The sequence below is a fragment of the Cavia porcellus genome, unplaced genomic scaffold, assembly GCF_034190915.1.
Source record: "Cavia porcellus strain 051 isolate PalLab524CR breed Dunkin Hartley unplaced genomic scaffold, mCavPor4.1 scaffold_13, whole genome shotgun sequence".
NCBI lineage: Eukaryota > Metazoa > Chordata > Mammalia > Rodentia > Caviidae > Cavia > Cavia porcellus.
Genome location: NW_026947496.1, coordinates 12,886,778 through 12,899,982, shown reverse-complemented (window position 1 = coordinate 12,899,982; position 13,205 = coordinate 12,886,778).

Below are 13,205 nucleotides of genomic sequence, written 5' to 3'. Positions count from 1 at the left end.
TAGAACATCCTCTCTTCCAGACCTCCAGGAATCCCCCTGGGCTCATTCACTGCTTCTCCAACAGCCCTCACATGGCACTGTGCCTCCTCCAAACTCCAAACACATTCTCTACACCATAGCATGCAGCATGATAGTAAATACTGTATCGTGCCCATGCATCCGACACTGGGAACATTATCTGGCCATGTAAACCCCCCAAAATACCAACTTTCCTGGGGCTATGAATTTAAGACTTCCTGTGTATTTCTAACAGTGCTCAATCTGGGACACATTAGGTGCCCACCCCAAGAAAATAGACAACACCTCAAAGGTCCATGCAGGGTTTTTCCCTTAGCCCAGGACATGGAGTTGGATGGTAGAAAGGGTAGAGATGGACACCTCAAGAACACATTTTAATGCCTTGTTCCCATCTCATTAGCTCTCCCCTTGCTCTCCTAACAAAGGTCATAAAAACATGAGGCCCCCAAGAAAGGGGCATCGTCATCTGCACAGTGGTGAGAAGAGGTTACGAGGACCAGGCAGTCTGCATCTAAGGAGATGAATAGCAAGGCCTTGAAAAAGATGGGACCAACGGCAGTGACAGGAACCATGCAGAGGCCCGAGGGGAGCTGGTGCCCGGACAGTCTGTGGGGAGGAAGGCAGGCATAGCTTTTGAAAGGGATTGTGAGGGCCCCTGAGAGCCCTGGGAATCTTCACACAGAGTAAGGTGGGAGGATTCACCCATCGCAATCTCCATACTACAGCGTAAGACTTAGTAATCAAAACAGTGGTACTGCCATCAGGACAGACATGTAGACCAACAGACTGGAATTGAGAGTCTAGGAATAAATCCATATCTCTTATCAAACGCCTTTCAACAAGGGTGCCAAGACCATTCTGCGGGGGAAAGCAATCTTTTCAACATAGTGCTGGAAAAACTGGACTTACATATGCAAAAGAATGGGTCCCCAATTTATACCATTTGAATTAATTCAAATGGATCAAGACCTCTATATAAGAGCTAAAATCCTAAAACACATAGAAGAAAACACAAGGGTAAGACATGGCCTTGGATTTGGCAATGGGTTCACAGATACAATACCAAACCATGTACAATAAAAGAAAAAAGTGAACTGAATCTCAAGTTTTGAAACTGTTGTGCACCAAAGGACATTATCAAGAAAGTAGAGCTGGGTGTGCTGGTGTCTACTTATAATCCCAACCACTTGGGAGACTGAGGCAGGAAGATTGCAAATTCACAGCCGACTGGGCAAGTGAGAATGATCTTGTTTTGAAAAAAGAAAAAAAGTGAGAGGCAACTTTTTTTTTTTGTCTTTTTCCTTTTTATTGGTACCGGGGATCAAACTCACGACTGCCTGCTTGCAAGGCAGGCGCTTATGCCGCTGAGCTAAATCCCCAGCCCCAAGGCAACTTTTAAGACGGAAGAAAATTTGTGAATTGTGTATGTGACACAGATTTAATATCCAGAATTTACAAGGAACACCAGACACTTAGTGACAAGAGGATAGATAACCCAATTTAAGAAATGTGCAAATGGGCAAATAGCCCCATGGCACAAGCACCTTCCTGGCAGGCACAAAGTCCTGAGTTCCATTCCTAGTACACTGTTACAAAAAGGAAGAAAGAAAGAAAGAAATGGGCAAGGGACTTGCATAGAAATTTCTCAAACATATGCAAATGGCCACAGAGCACATAAAAAGTACTTAAAAAATACTCAACACAATCAGTCATGAGGAAACTGTAAATCAAAACCTCAGTGATATACCGCTTCACACTCATTAGGATGGCTATTGTAAATTTTAAAAATAAATAAATAAATATTGGTGACTCAAGGGAGAAACTGAAACCCTGGTACATTCTAGAGGGAAAGGAGAAGCAGTGCAGCCATTGTCAAAAACGATTTGGCATTTTCTCAAAAGGATGACATGGAATTAACCATGATTCTGCAATTCTACCTTTAAAGAATTAAAAACAGGACCTAAACAGATACTGTATGCCAGTATTCACTCACAATGACCAAAGAGGGCAAGCCAGGTGGATGGGGAGAAAAGTGTGGTATATCCATACAATGGAATATTACTCAGCCATACCAAGGGACAAAATTCTGATACATATAGATGACACTTGAAGACTTTATACCAAGGGAACCAAGCCAGCTCCAAAGTGAAACACATTGTGCAATTCTGTTTCTATGAAATATCTAGAATAGGAAAATTCATGCACATAGAAAGTGTCACAAGGGTCAGTAGGGGCCAGGGAAGGGGTGAATCAGAAATTTCTGCTTAATATTTATAAAGTTTTTATGGGGGGTGGTAAAAATATTTGAAAATAGATACCTGTGACATTTGTACATTGTGAAGCTAATTGATTACATTTACCTATACATTGAAAAAGTTAAATAATTTTTATGTATCTATTTTATGAAAAATAATAATTTCTTTATGTATCTTACAATAAAATTTCCAAAAAGTAAAGCAAAAGAAGAGTTGGAGAGGACTGCCAGGGCCAATGTGCATGCGGTCTTGTCTGGAGTGGAATTCACCGTGGAGGATAAGTGGTGACAACCAGCCTTTTATTAGGAAGATGATTTGTGATGGACACCGAAACATGTCTACATTCATCAAAATGCAGGCAGATTTGCTTCGTGGAATTTAGGAAAAGCACAAAGCCCTGGCTGTGATCCTCAGCGCACACAAAAAATCAATTTTTAGAACAAATGTTCTGTATTAAGTCTCTTCAAAGACCTGTGCAACTTCATTTGGCTGATTTGAAACCTACAATTGGCTGGGGATATAGCTCAGTGGCATAAGTGCCTGCCTGGAAAGCTGAAGGTCCTGGGTTCGAGTCCAGGTACCAATTGGATCAGGAACTGATTTTCAGGGACAGCCACCATTAAACTGATGAGTGAGCGACCACAAATCAAACATGTCCTCAAATGTTCAAATCTCCTAAATGAAATAGACCTCCCAGAAAGCAGAAATAAAAACGTGTGACCAATATCATTTGGTTAAAAATTAAAAGATTTAGCCAGGTGTGGTGGCTCATGCCTGTAATCCCAGCAGTCAAAAAGCTGAGGCAGGAGGATCTTTGCGAGTTCGAGACCAGCCTGGGCTACAAAGTGAGCTCAAGGCCAGCCTGAACTGCATGGAGAGATCCTGTCTTAAAAAGAAAAAAAAAGAAGAAGGCTCTAAAATAAGTATGTGTTTCTGTATAAGTGACTTTTGGGTGACTTTGATAGCATGACTAGTTTGTTAGGGTTAGTTTTATTTCGATTGCATTGTGCCATTTAAACTGCATACTGCACAGTTGCACAGAAGCTGATTGCTGACAGACAGTTCCTAAGGGAAAACAGGTTCAATTAGCACCCCATCCTTAATTACACAACACATTAAATATTTCACATGTATAATTATTTATTTCATGGCACCATGCCATCTTACAGATAAATGAAGACTTTGAGAAAATTTATTAGCTTTCCTGGGAGTGTTCCCCAAAATGGGAGGGTCCCATTTTCCTGGGAGTATAATTTTCATCCTGACCAATAACTAAAATTGGGAAAATCCTACTGGTAGACTGATAATTTTTTGGAGTATAATAAATTCAGATTTTTTCATGAGGTTTCTTTTAATCCCCCTTTTAGTGTAAAATTGCAGAATGTTAATTATGCTTATAAGTACAAAGGATAGTCATTGTGTTGAAAATATTAATATAAGTAATATAGAGATTTTATACTCAAGCAACTCACAGCATAGCCAGGGACACTGACAAGGGAATAAAAATGTAAACAAAGTCTGATCATTGCACAGAAATGAGTGAATAGGGGCTGGGACTAGAGGACTTCGTGGGAGGCGGTAAAGGTGATTATAATAACTAATAAATAGTTTTAAAGGTATACAAAAGTTGAGGAACGTTCCCCAGGTGTATGGGGATCTAAGGAATACGGTGAATTTGGGGTACCTCCGAGGTCTATATTGCATGAGTGGGGGCAAATTAGTGGGAAATGAGACTGGGAATGCAGGACTCAGGATAGGAAGTCCAGGGGCTTCTTCATGATTAAGTAACAAGGAAGACATCGTACAGTTCACTCATCTTCACTTTAAAGCACGCACAGACCGGGGGTTCTTGGGCTGCAAATTCGGACTGAGGTGCAGCGAGAAGTTCTAGGAGCTGCTGAATCTTTTGTTTGTTTGTTTGTTTATTTTTTGTATTTTTCCTTTTTATCGGTATGGGGGATCGAACTCACAACTGCCTGCTTGCAAGGTAGGCGCTTATACCACTGAGTGAATCTTGACGCTTGACTCTTCCAGAAAACCAATGCGGAAATAGAGGTGGCCACGCCGCCTCCCGCCCCAGCTTATCACCAGCAGGAAGAGACAAAACAAGGACCATCCACTGCGGGTGTCACATTACTAGAATTAATAAGCCAGAGGGCAAGGTCACAGCACACAAGATCAATATATAAAAAGTAAGTGTGCTTCAATATACTAACAACGCACCATCCGAAATCGAAATTAGGACTGTGAGTGTAGCTCAGTAGTGAAGGCCCAGGTTCAATCTCCAGGATTACAAGCCTTAAGAGTTCAGATCCTTTTAAGTTAATCCACAGCCCGCACAATTCCTACCAAAACACTGCAGACTAACAGAATTTGACAAGCTGATCCCAAAAAATTATATGGGAATGGAAAAAAAAAAGCTAGCAGAGTCAGACAACTTTTTTGTTTGTCTGTTCTGTTTTTGTCTTTTTGAGACAAGGTCTCTCTATGCAGTTCAGGCTGGCCTCGAGCCCACTTTGTAACCCAGGCTGGTCTTGAACTCACAAGGATCCTCCTGGCGCAGCCTCCCGAGTTCTGGGATTACAGGGGTGCGCCATCACGCCAGCAGTCAGACAGTTTTAAAAAAGAAGAACAACATGGCACAACTTATATCACCTGCTTTTAAAACTTACCATAAAACCTACAGTGGTCAAGATACCGTCTATTGATAGAAGCACAGACTTGAATCGTGAGTTTGAAACAATCAGAAATGAACCTTTACATTATGATCAGTTTAACAAAGATGCCCAGTAGAAAAGAAGTGTAGCCCTCACCTCATTCTGTATCTAAGAATATATCTACACAAAGGCCAAAAATATAATAATAATAATAATAATAATAATATCCTGGCCAAATAGTTCTTTGCTGTTATTTACGCCAGGCAGGTGTCTGAGGTTCCATCTGGGCCAAACACCCTACTCAGCCTTGTTAGCTGCTTCCGACTCTCTGTGGCCAGGTCTCCAGGCTCCGAATCCCTTGGCAGAAACTTATCCTGTGACCATCATCGCCAGCTGATGGGGAAGCGGGGCAGCGGGATTCTAAGCAGCCCCAGAGAGTATGGAAGAATCCTACCGTAGATGGCTTCTGAACTTAGATTTTGTTTTCTGTAAGAAAGATTTGCTTTCCAGAGAGCTCTGCGGATGGAGCTGTGATCATTCACCTTCATTCATTTTGAAGATGCCACCAGGAAAACTCGACTTTCCCAGGCTTTTCCTGCCGAGTCCCTGTGGCCCTAAGGAGGAGCAAGAGTCTATAGAAACTGTCTGTGGTCACAGCTGAGGGCCAGGATTTCTCAGATCTCGGTGCCTAGGCAGGTGTCGTTTCTTAGCCTGCAACCTCCCAGGCAGGACCCAGCCTGCCTGGTCCTGCCCAGGGGAAATGCCCCGGGCGGGAGAGCCGGGCTGCCATGAATATTCCCAGGGCTGCTGCAGACCTCAGAGAGGGGCAGGCGCACCTCTTTCTCTCTCTAAGGAGAAGCCCAGGGTTTGCTCAAGTCTTCTGGCCGCCCTCCAGCTGTGGGGCAGGTCTTCTCGCCAGAGATTCAGGAATGGGTGTGGGCCGCAGTGCACTTCCTATCCACACCGGGCAGCCCCGGGCTCAGCTGCCTGCTGCAGCAGCAACTTGCAGAACCCAGACTGGGAGCTCTAGTGTCGAGACACAGGCTCAGTCTCAGGAGACTGTGAACAGAGGTGCTTACTACGCAGTCAGACACGGACGGCTTGCATCCATCTTCTCTCCCACAAATACCCTTTAAAACCGCACATAGGAACAACCAGGCATGACTTTTAGATTAATTTCCCTCCTGCTAACTAGAGTAAAGATCTCTATTTCAGGCAGTAACGTTCCTTCGTTTTAGAGTACGTCCTGCTCCCATCAGAGGCATCAGATCATATGCTTTATAACAACAAAATGCCACAGTGAAGCAACTAAAACTCAGGATCGACTTGCTCTCACTATCTCTACCTGAGAATTTCAGGATTTTCGAGACAAAAGTATAATTATGCAACAAAGAAGAAAGACAATCACTTCAGGTTATTTCTATCTTCTAGAGAAGGGTGTGTGGGGTTAGTACACAACCAAACCATTTCTCTCTGACTTACTATTCCTTGGTTTTATCATAAATAGATTAAAGAAAATGCCCAGCACTGTCCCAGGTGAGGACAAGATTAAACCTGGGTGTCTGAGCCCTAGGTCTAGAGTGCAATTTCTTAGTATTTCTCCTCCTGCTACATCTTCTACTTTTCTTTCTTTTTTGAATAAAGAAATGTGTTTCCCCCACCCCTTTTTGATATTTTCTGTTTTTAAAATAGCATCTTTTTCAAGGTGGCGCACACCTGTAATCCCAGCACTTGGAAGGCTGAGGCAGGCGGATTGTAGTGAGTTTGAGGCCAGCTTGGACTACAAAGTGAGTTCAAGGCCAGGCTTTGGTCAAAAAAGACCAAAAAAAAGCATCTTTTTATAAAATAAATATTATTTCTCCCAAATGTTTAAAACATGCTCCAGGCATAGTGGCGCATGCCTGTAATTCCAGCACTCAGGAGGCTGAGACAAGTGGATCACTGTGAATTTGAGGCCAGCGAATGCTCCAAAGTGAGTTCAAGGCCAGCCTGAATAATGAAATCCTGTCTCAAAAAAAGACAAAACAACAACAACAAAACCATGAAAAGTTATTTTTAAAAAATCAAATCATCTCTAATTCCTCCAGCAAAAGGTTAGCTCTGTTGACCTTTGTGGTCTATTTTCCTTTAATCTTTTTTTTTGGCAGGGGTGATGATCAAGACTCAAACTCAGGGCTTTGAGCTTACCAAGCAGTTGCTTATGCTGCTGAGCTACATCCCTGCCCTCTCTTTAGTTTTTTATGTGTAGCTTCATCTTTTTGCTCCAAAGCTAGAGAGAGGAAATAAATTAAAAGCAGTTTCCCGCTCTGTTTGGTCTGGTTCGGTGCTGGATATCAAGGTGCAGCCCCGTGTGTGCTGAGCACACCCTCTGCCCCGAGCTTCCTTCGAGGAGCTCCGACCCTGTCCGCCAACTTCCCTTCTTACTCCACGTGAGCCTGGAATCAGGCCGTGGAGTCTGGGTTTCTGCCCCGCCAGCCTCGGTTCTTCAGATCTGTGTCTTGTGCTCTGCTTCTTCCTTACCCTGACCCCAAGATAGCAGCCGGGAAAGGTCTAGGACAAGCACCTCGATTCTCGGAAAGGGCGAACTCCGTGTGGCCAGTCTTTCATGCTACCCAATACGAAGACTTTACTCAAACCTGTAGTGCTCAATGTTTCTGAAGCTTTCTATGTTAAGCTGCGGCTTTATTAGCCTTTTTAAAAGGCAGGTATTTCAGAAGGCATAAGATTCTCTAGAATAACTATCTCTAAGTATCTGTAACTCCAGCACACGGCACGTTGCAAGGGCTCAATACCTGCCAGGTAGAACCTAAAGATCAAGGTCAGTGAGAACAACACTCACGACTGGGCTCAGGGCCCAGCATCCTTGGTCAGCCGGAACCACTGGTCTTTGGCCCCTAAAACACTTCTGCTCCGCTCTGCGTGGACCTTGAATGCTACACACCCCCACCTTTCACCTTTAGCTCTGTTCTCACCCTGCAACTTAGCGTTCTGGTCTCAATATGGTTTGTCCCTGCCAGAACTCATGCCAAGGCTCCCTTCCCTGACGTCATTTTTCGTTTGTAAAATGTATTCACAGTGCAGAAGTTGAGGCGAACGAAACAGCTGGCAGTGATATCTTGACTTGGAATTCGATTTATAAAAACATTTGTGGATGGGAAACCAAGAATCCCATACTGGCTTCTGTCAGCTACCCGGGTTCCTGGCTTATATGCAGCCCACAGATACTGGGCTGTTCCCCCAGCCCCGCACTGAGCTCCAGCCTTGTGCAGCAGAAGTTTCCCCAAGTTGTACGGGCCCAACTAGCTGGCTTGGAGCCCCTGCACTTGATTTGTGGGTCCCTCACTGCCTGCGCTGTGGCACCTCCTGCAGCTAGGTACAGCGTGGCTGAGCCACACCAGAGCAGGGCCACTCAGTACTGTGACAGTACTGAGGTGCTGGGGGCTGTGAAGGCAATAGTGGGTCACAGGCATCATCCTCAGAAGGGACTAAGTCGAACCTCTTGGGACAGGTTGCTTTAGAACAGCAAGTGTGGCCCCACCCAGTCAATTTGTGATCTTGGTTACTTCTCTCCATTGCTGGGACAAAATACCAGACATCCAAAATAAAGGAAGGAAAGGTTTATTTAGGTCACTGTTTGTGGAGGTTTCAGTCCATAATCAGCTGGCTCCAAGGCAGGACGGCATGGCACTGGGGCAGCACTTGGAGACAACAGCCAGCAAAAGCAGCCAGAGCAAAAAGAGTGGAAAAGCAAGCCTCTTCTCCTCCCTTACATTGTACACAGGCCACCACCACCCACAAGGCAGGTGTAGCACTTGCAAAATCTGTGTGCCCTGCTTTTGCACAGGATGAGGCTGTTTACAAAGTAAGGATCCTGGCTGCCGGGCTCAGTCTCCCAGTTAAACTTCTAAACTTCTCAAGCTGATACAATGTATCAACTATAACACTTGCTTCCTCCAGTTCAGGGGTGCCCCTTCCTTACATGGTCATGTCCTTTGCACACTCCTGCATGTGGCAGTGCAGTCACCTAACCCAGCCTCCAAGAGGCCAAAGTAAAACCTCTTTTTTAAAAACAAACTAACAAACAAAACAACCATTTCCCAGGCTCAGCTGTTCTGTTCTGGCCACACAAAGTGGAGGGAAATGCTCACCTGTCCCATGCTGTCTGTGGTTGCCTGTGATTCCTCCCTCCCCAGTGTTTTTGCAGTAAGAGGATTAAACCCAGGCTATGCCCTTGTCTCACTCTTTTATTTTGAGACAAGGTCTTGCTAAATCACAAGGCCTCCAGGCTAAGCTTGAACCTCTGCTCCTCCTGCCTCAGCCACCGTGAGTCCTGGCTAGTATCACACAGGCCTGATTTATCTTTATTGCTGGGATGGCATCAGTGGAGGGTTCCCATTATCCCAATGTAATGGTTGATACATTGTGTCAATTCCAGTAGTCTAGAAGCTTAACCAAGTAAATCAGAGGGACTACACCATAGGGTCTAGACGACATGCCCTTGTTCGTTCTGTCAACTTGAGAAGTTTCCAAGTTTAACTAAGTAGCTCAACACGGGCCAGGGTCCTCACTGAGCCTGTGCGAGAGGAGAGATGACGTGAGCCCTACACCCAGCCTAGGGCGGGGAGCCTGCTTACAACATAAGGGAGCAAAGAGGTTTGCCGCCTGCCCTTTTGGTTCTTACTGCCTTTCCTGTCTTTTGCTGCCTTGAACAGTTGCCCCAGTGCCAGGCCACACTGGTGCCAGCTGATTATAGACTGAAACCTCCACAAACTGTGAGCTAAGGAAACCTTTCTTTCCTTAATTTTGGGTGTTTCTTTCCTTAAAATCGTGTCTCAGCAAGAGAGAAAAGTAACTAGGACACCCAGGGTGACACTCTGCACCCGTGAAACACTACCTCCCCAGGCCCTTTGGCCCTCTGCCTCCCTGTGTTTCACTGTTTTGAGACCTCACATCAGTAAAATCATAGAACATTTGTTGATGTTTGCTTTTGGACTGCCAAAATGTGTTTGACATGATCACTGACAAAATAATTTCCAGTTAACCAAAATCAAATTGTTTCTTGTCAAGTACAAGGAACATGGACTTTCATATGCTAATGATTAGATGAAAAGGTCTGAGCATTTAGCTCAGTGGCATAAGTGCCTGCCTGGCAAGCTCGAGGTCATCAGTTCAATCCCTGGTATCAAAAAAAAAAAGGTGAAAATTGGAATACCATTCTGTAGAAAGTTTTGAACATACTTCAGTTTTAAATGTGCGTATTTTTACTTAAATTGATTTTAACTGATACATAAAAATCTAAAAAATTGCATACTGATGGGTACAGTAATATTTTAATACGTGTATTAACATTTAAATCAGGTTGAATCTGTCACCTCAAATATTAATCATTCCTTTGTGATAGGAACTCTTAAAATCCTTCCTCTTAGCCAAATTAGTTGGTGAACATCTATAATCCCAGTTATTCAGAAAGCTGAGGCAGTAAGATTTTGAGTTCAAGGCTAGCCTGTGCAATTTAGCAAGGCGCTGTCACAAAATAAAATAAAAAGGAGGATACCGGATATTCTTGGGCCCTTGGGTTCAGCCACAGCACTGCAAAACCAACAACAGCAACGCTTCCTGACAGCCTTTGGAAGTGTAAACTGTACTATCATCACCCATAGTCATTGCACTGCACCTGAACTGCTAGCTTCTGTCTCACCGGAACTCAGTACCCAGTAACCAACGGATTGGGCTTTTTCTAACTGGCTTATTTTACATAGTATGATATCTCCATGATCCAACACAGTCACAGTCTCCTTCTCCGGCAGGGCCAATCACACTGAACCCCACGGTGCGGGCACTTAGTCCACCTGTTTGTCCACTCGTTTACTGACGGACACGGGCCACCACCACCTCTCAGCCCCTGTGAATGCAGCTTTGTGGAGATGCGGAGACAGATGACTCTTCAGGTCCCTGCTCTCAGTGCTTCTGGATGCACACCCAGAAGTGGAATTGCCAGGTCACATAACAGTTCTACCTTTCATGTTCTTACTGTTCTGGTGACCTTTGTCATATTATGGCACTTTTTTCTTTGCTGTGTTTTGTTTGGTTTCTACTTGCCATCCCGATGGGTACAAGGTATAAGAGTTCTTTCAAATAGCAATATTTGAAGATGTGATCCTGCTTCTCACACACAATCTAAACCCCAATTTTAGGTGAGTGGTATAAATAAATAATACTGTAAAATTTCCTAATTGTTCTTTAAACAATGAAGTTAAGGTGCAGAATGTGGGGGCTGGGGATTTAGCTGAGCGGCATAAGCGCCTGCCTTGCAAGCAGGCAGTCGTGAGTTCGATCCCCGGTACCGATAAAAATGAAAAAGACAAAAAAAATAAAATAAAATTAAAAGGTGCAGAATGTGAAGCTGTGTATCCACACTGATTTGTGGCCCTTCCTGTTTGTACCCTTTGTTCCCCTCCTCCCCATCTGTCACCAGGAGTTAAGGTCATGTGACGGTCACTGCTGAGACACCAACATGGGATTGTCATCAGGGTCACAACTGTCCTCAAGACACTCCGAGACAGCTGTGCCAGTGACTTCACTGTCACCGGGGCTTCTCCTTCCACCCACCGTGCTGGGATTGGGGGACTGCTCGCAGTGCTCAGGGTGGAGCCTCCAGGATGGGGAGGGGGGCTGGAGGATGGATAAAGTCCATGTGGAAGAACGGGCGCTGTAGACAGGCACCCACCTCACCAAGCATGGAGGTGCACACCTGCAATCCTAGCACTTGGAGGCTGATGCAGCAGGGTCACTGCAAGTTGGAGGCCAGCCGGGACTGCATATGAATGTCAAAGCCAATCTGATCTACATAGTGAGACCCTGTCTCAAAAAAAAAGTGAAGATGGTAAATTTTTTTCTGGTCTTTTTGGGACAGGGTCTCTCTATGCAGTTCAGGCTGGCCTTGAGCTCACTTTGTAGCCCAGGCTGGTCTCAAACTTGTAACAATCCTCCTGCCTCAGCCTCCTGAGTCCTGGGATTACAGGCACACACCACCATGCCTGGCTTAAAATGGTAAAATTTTTAATATGTATAATGCACAATTTTAAAAATGTACTCATGAATGGTTCACTTTGGAAAGCAAAAGGGTCTTGTATAACATGAAGAATCACAGCTCCTCCCCCCACGAATCTGCTTGGGAAGTTCCCATTTGTGTGACTGTGTTTCCCTCAGCTAGGGCCACATGTGCCAGTTCCCACCTGGGGCTCAGCCCTTTGTGGTGGAAGGGTCCCACCACACCCTTCCCCAGCTCCCCATAACAGAGCCTGGATTCATGCTTGGATCTAAAGATTGCTTTTCGGAGCCACATCTCACACCCAGCACTACAGACTGTCACTCAGTGACGCCATCCGTAATCCTCCCACTCTCAGTGGCCCTGGGCTTGGATTCCCCCTGCACCCCATCACTGCAGCACTGGGGGAACTGCACTCTTCTCATTGGTGCAGGGTCCAGCCTGGTGAGCAATGGCTTCTCCAGCCGCGGACAAGGCTTCCTGTGACTCACCGCCCTGAAACTGCTGTGGCTCCTCTCTCTGTGTCCTGCCTGCCCCTTCTTTCTCCCGTGGAAACCAGCGGCTGAGCTAGAGGAGGGCTCCCTGCACCCCATGTACGAGTAGACAGCAGACTCAAAAACCCAGCTGGGCCTCACAGCACAGCCCCAGCGCTGCCAGCCTGGTCCAAGACTTCCATCTCAGGATTCCAGAGCCCTCTATGGGCACTGACTTAGGAGTCCTCCTGTGGGCTCGTGGAAACATCCAGGCTACTTCCACGCAAGAAAACAGGCACAAGGGAGGCCACAGTTATGCCACATGGCATCAAGGGAATGGTCCGATGAGAACTCAGGACTTCAGAACTCAGGGGGCGTTTCATCTGTGTGTGTGTTTGAATGTCTGTTTTTGTTTTGTTTCATTTTGTTTTGGTGCTGGGGATTGAACCCAGGACCTTTGCACTGAGCTACAGACCTAGTTTTTTTAAATTTTGTTTTGAGACAGGGTCTTATTAAATTGCCCAGGCTGGGCTCAAATTTGCAAACCTCCTACCTCAGCTTCCCAAGTACTGGGATTATAGGCATCTGCCTGCCACCACCCTGGCTTTGAAGTCATTTGTATGTTGTGTCGTTGGTCCTTGGGATTGTTTGTTTTGGTTGCCTGCCCCTGCTATGCACCCCTCTACCACTGAGCCACACCCCCAACTTCCCACATTAGTTTTCAATCATTCCGTTCCCATCGTTTGTGCTGGTC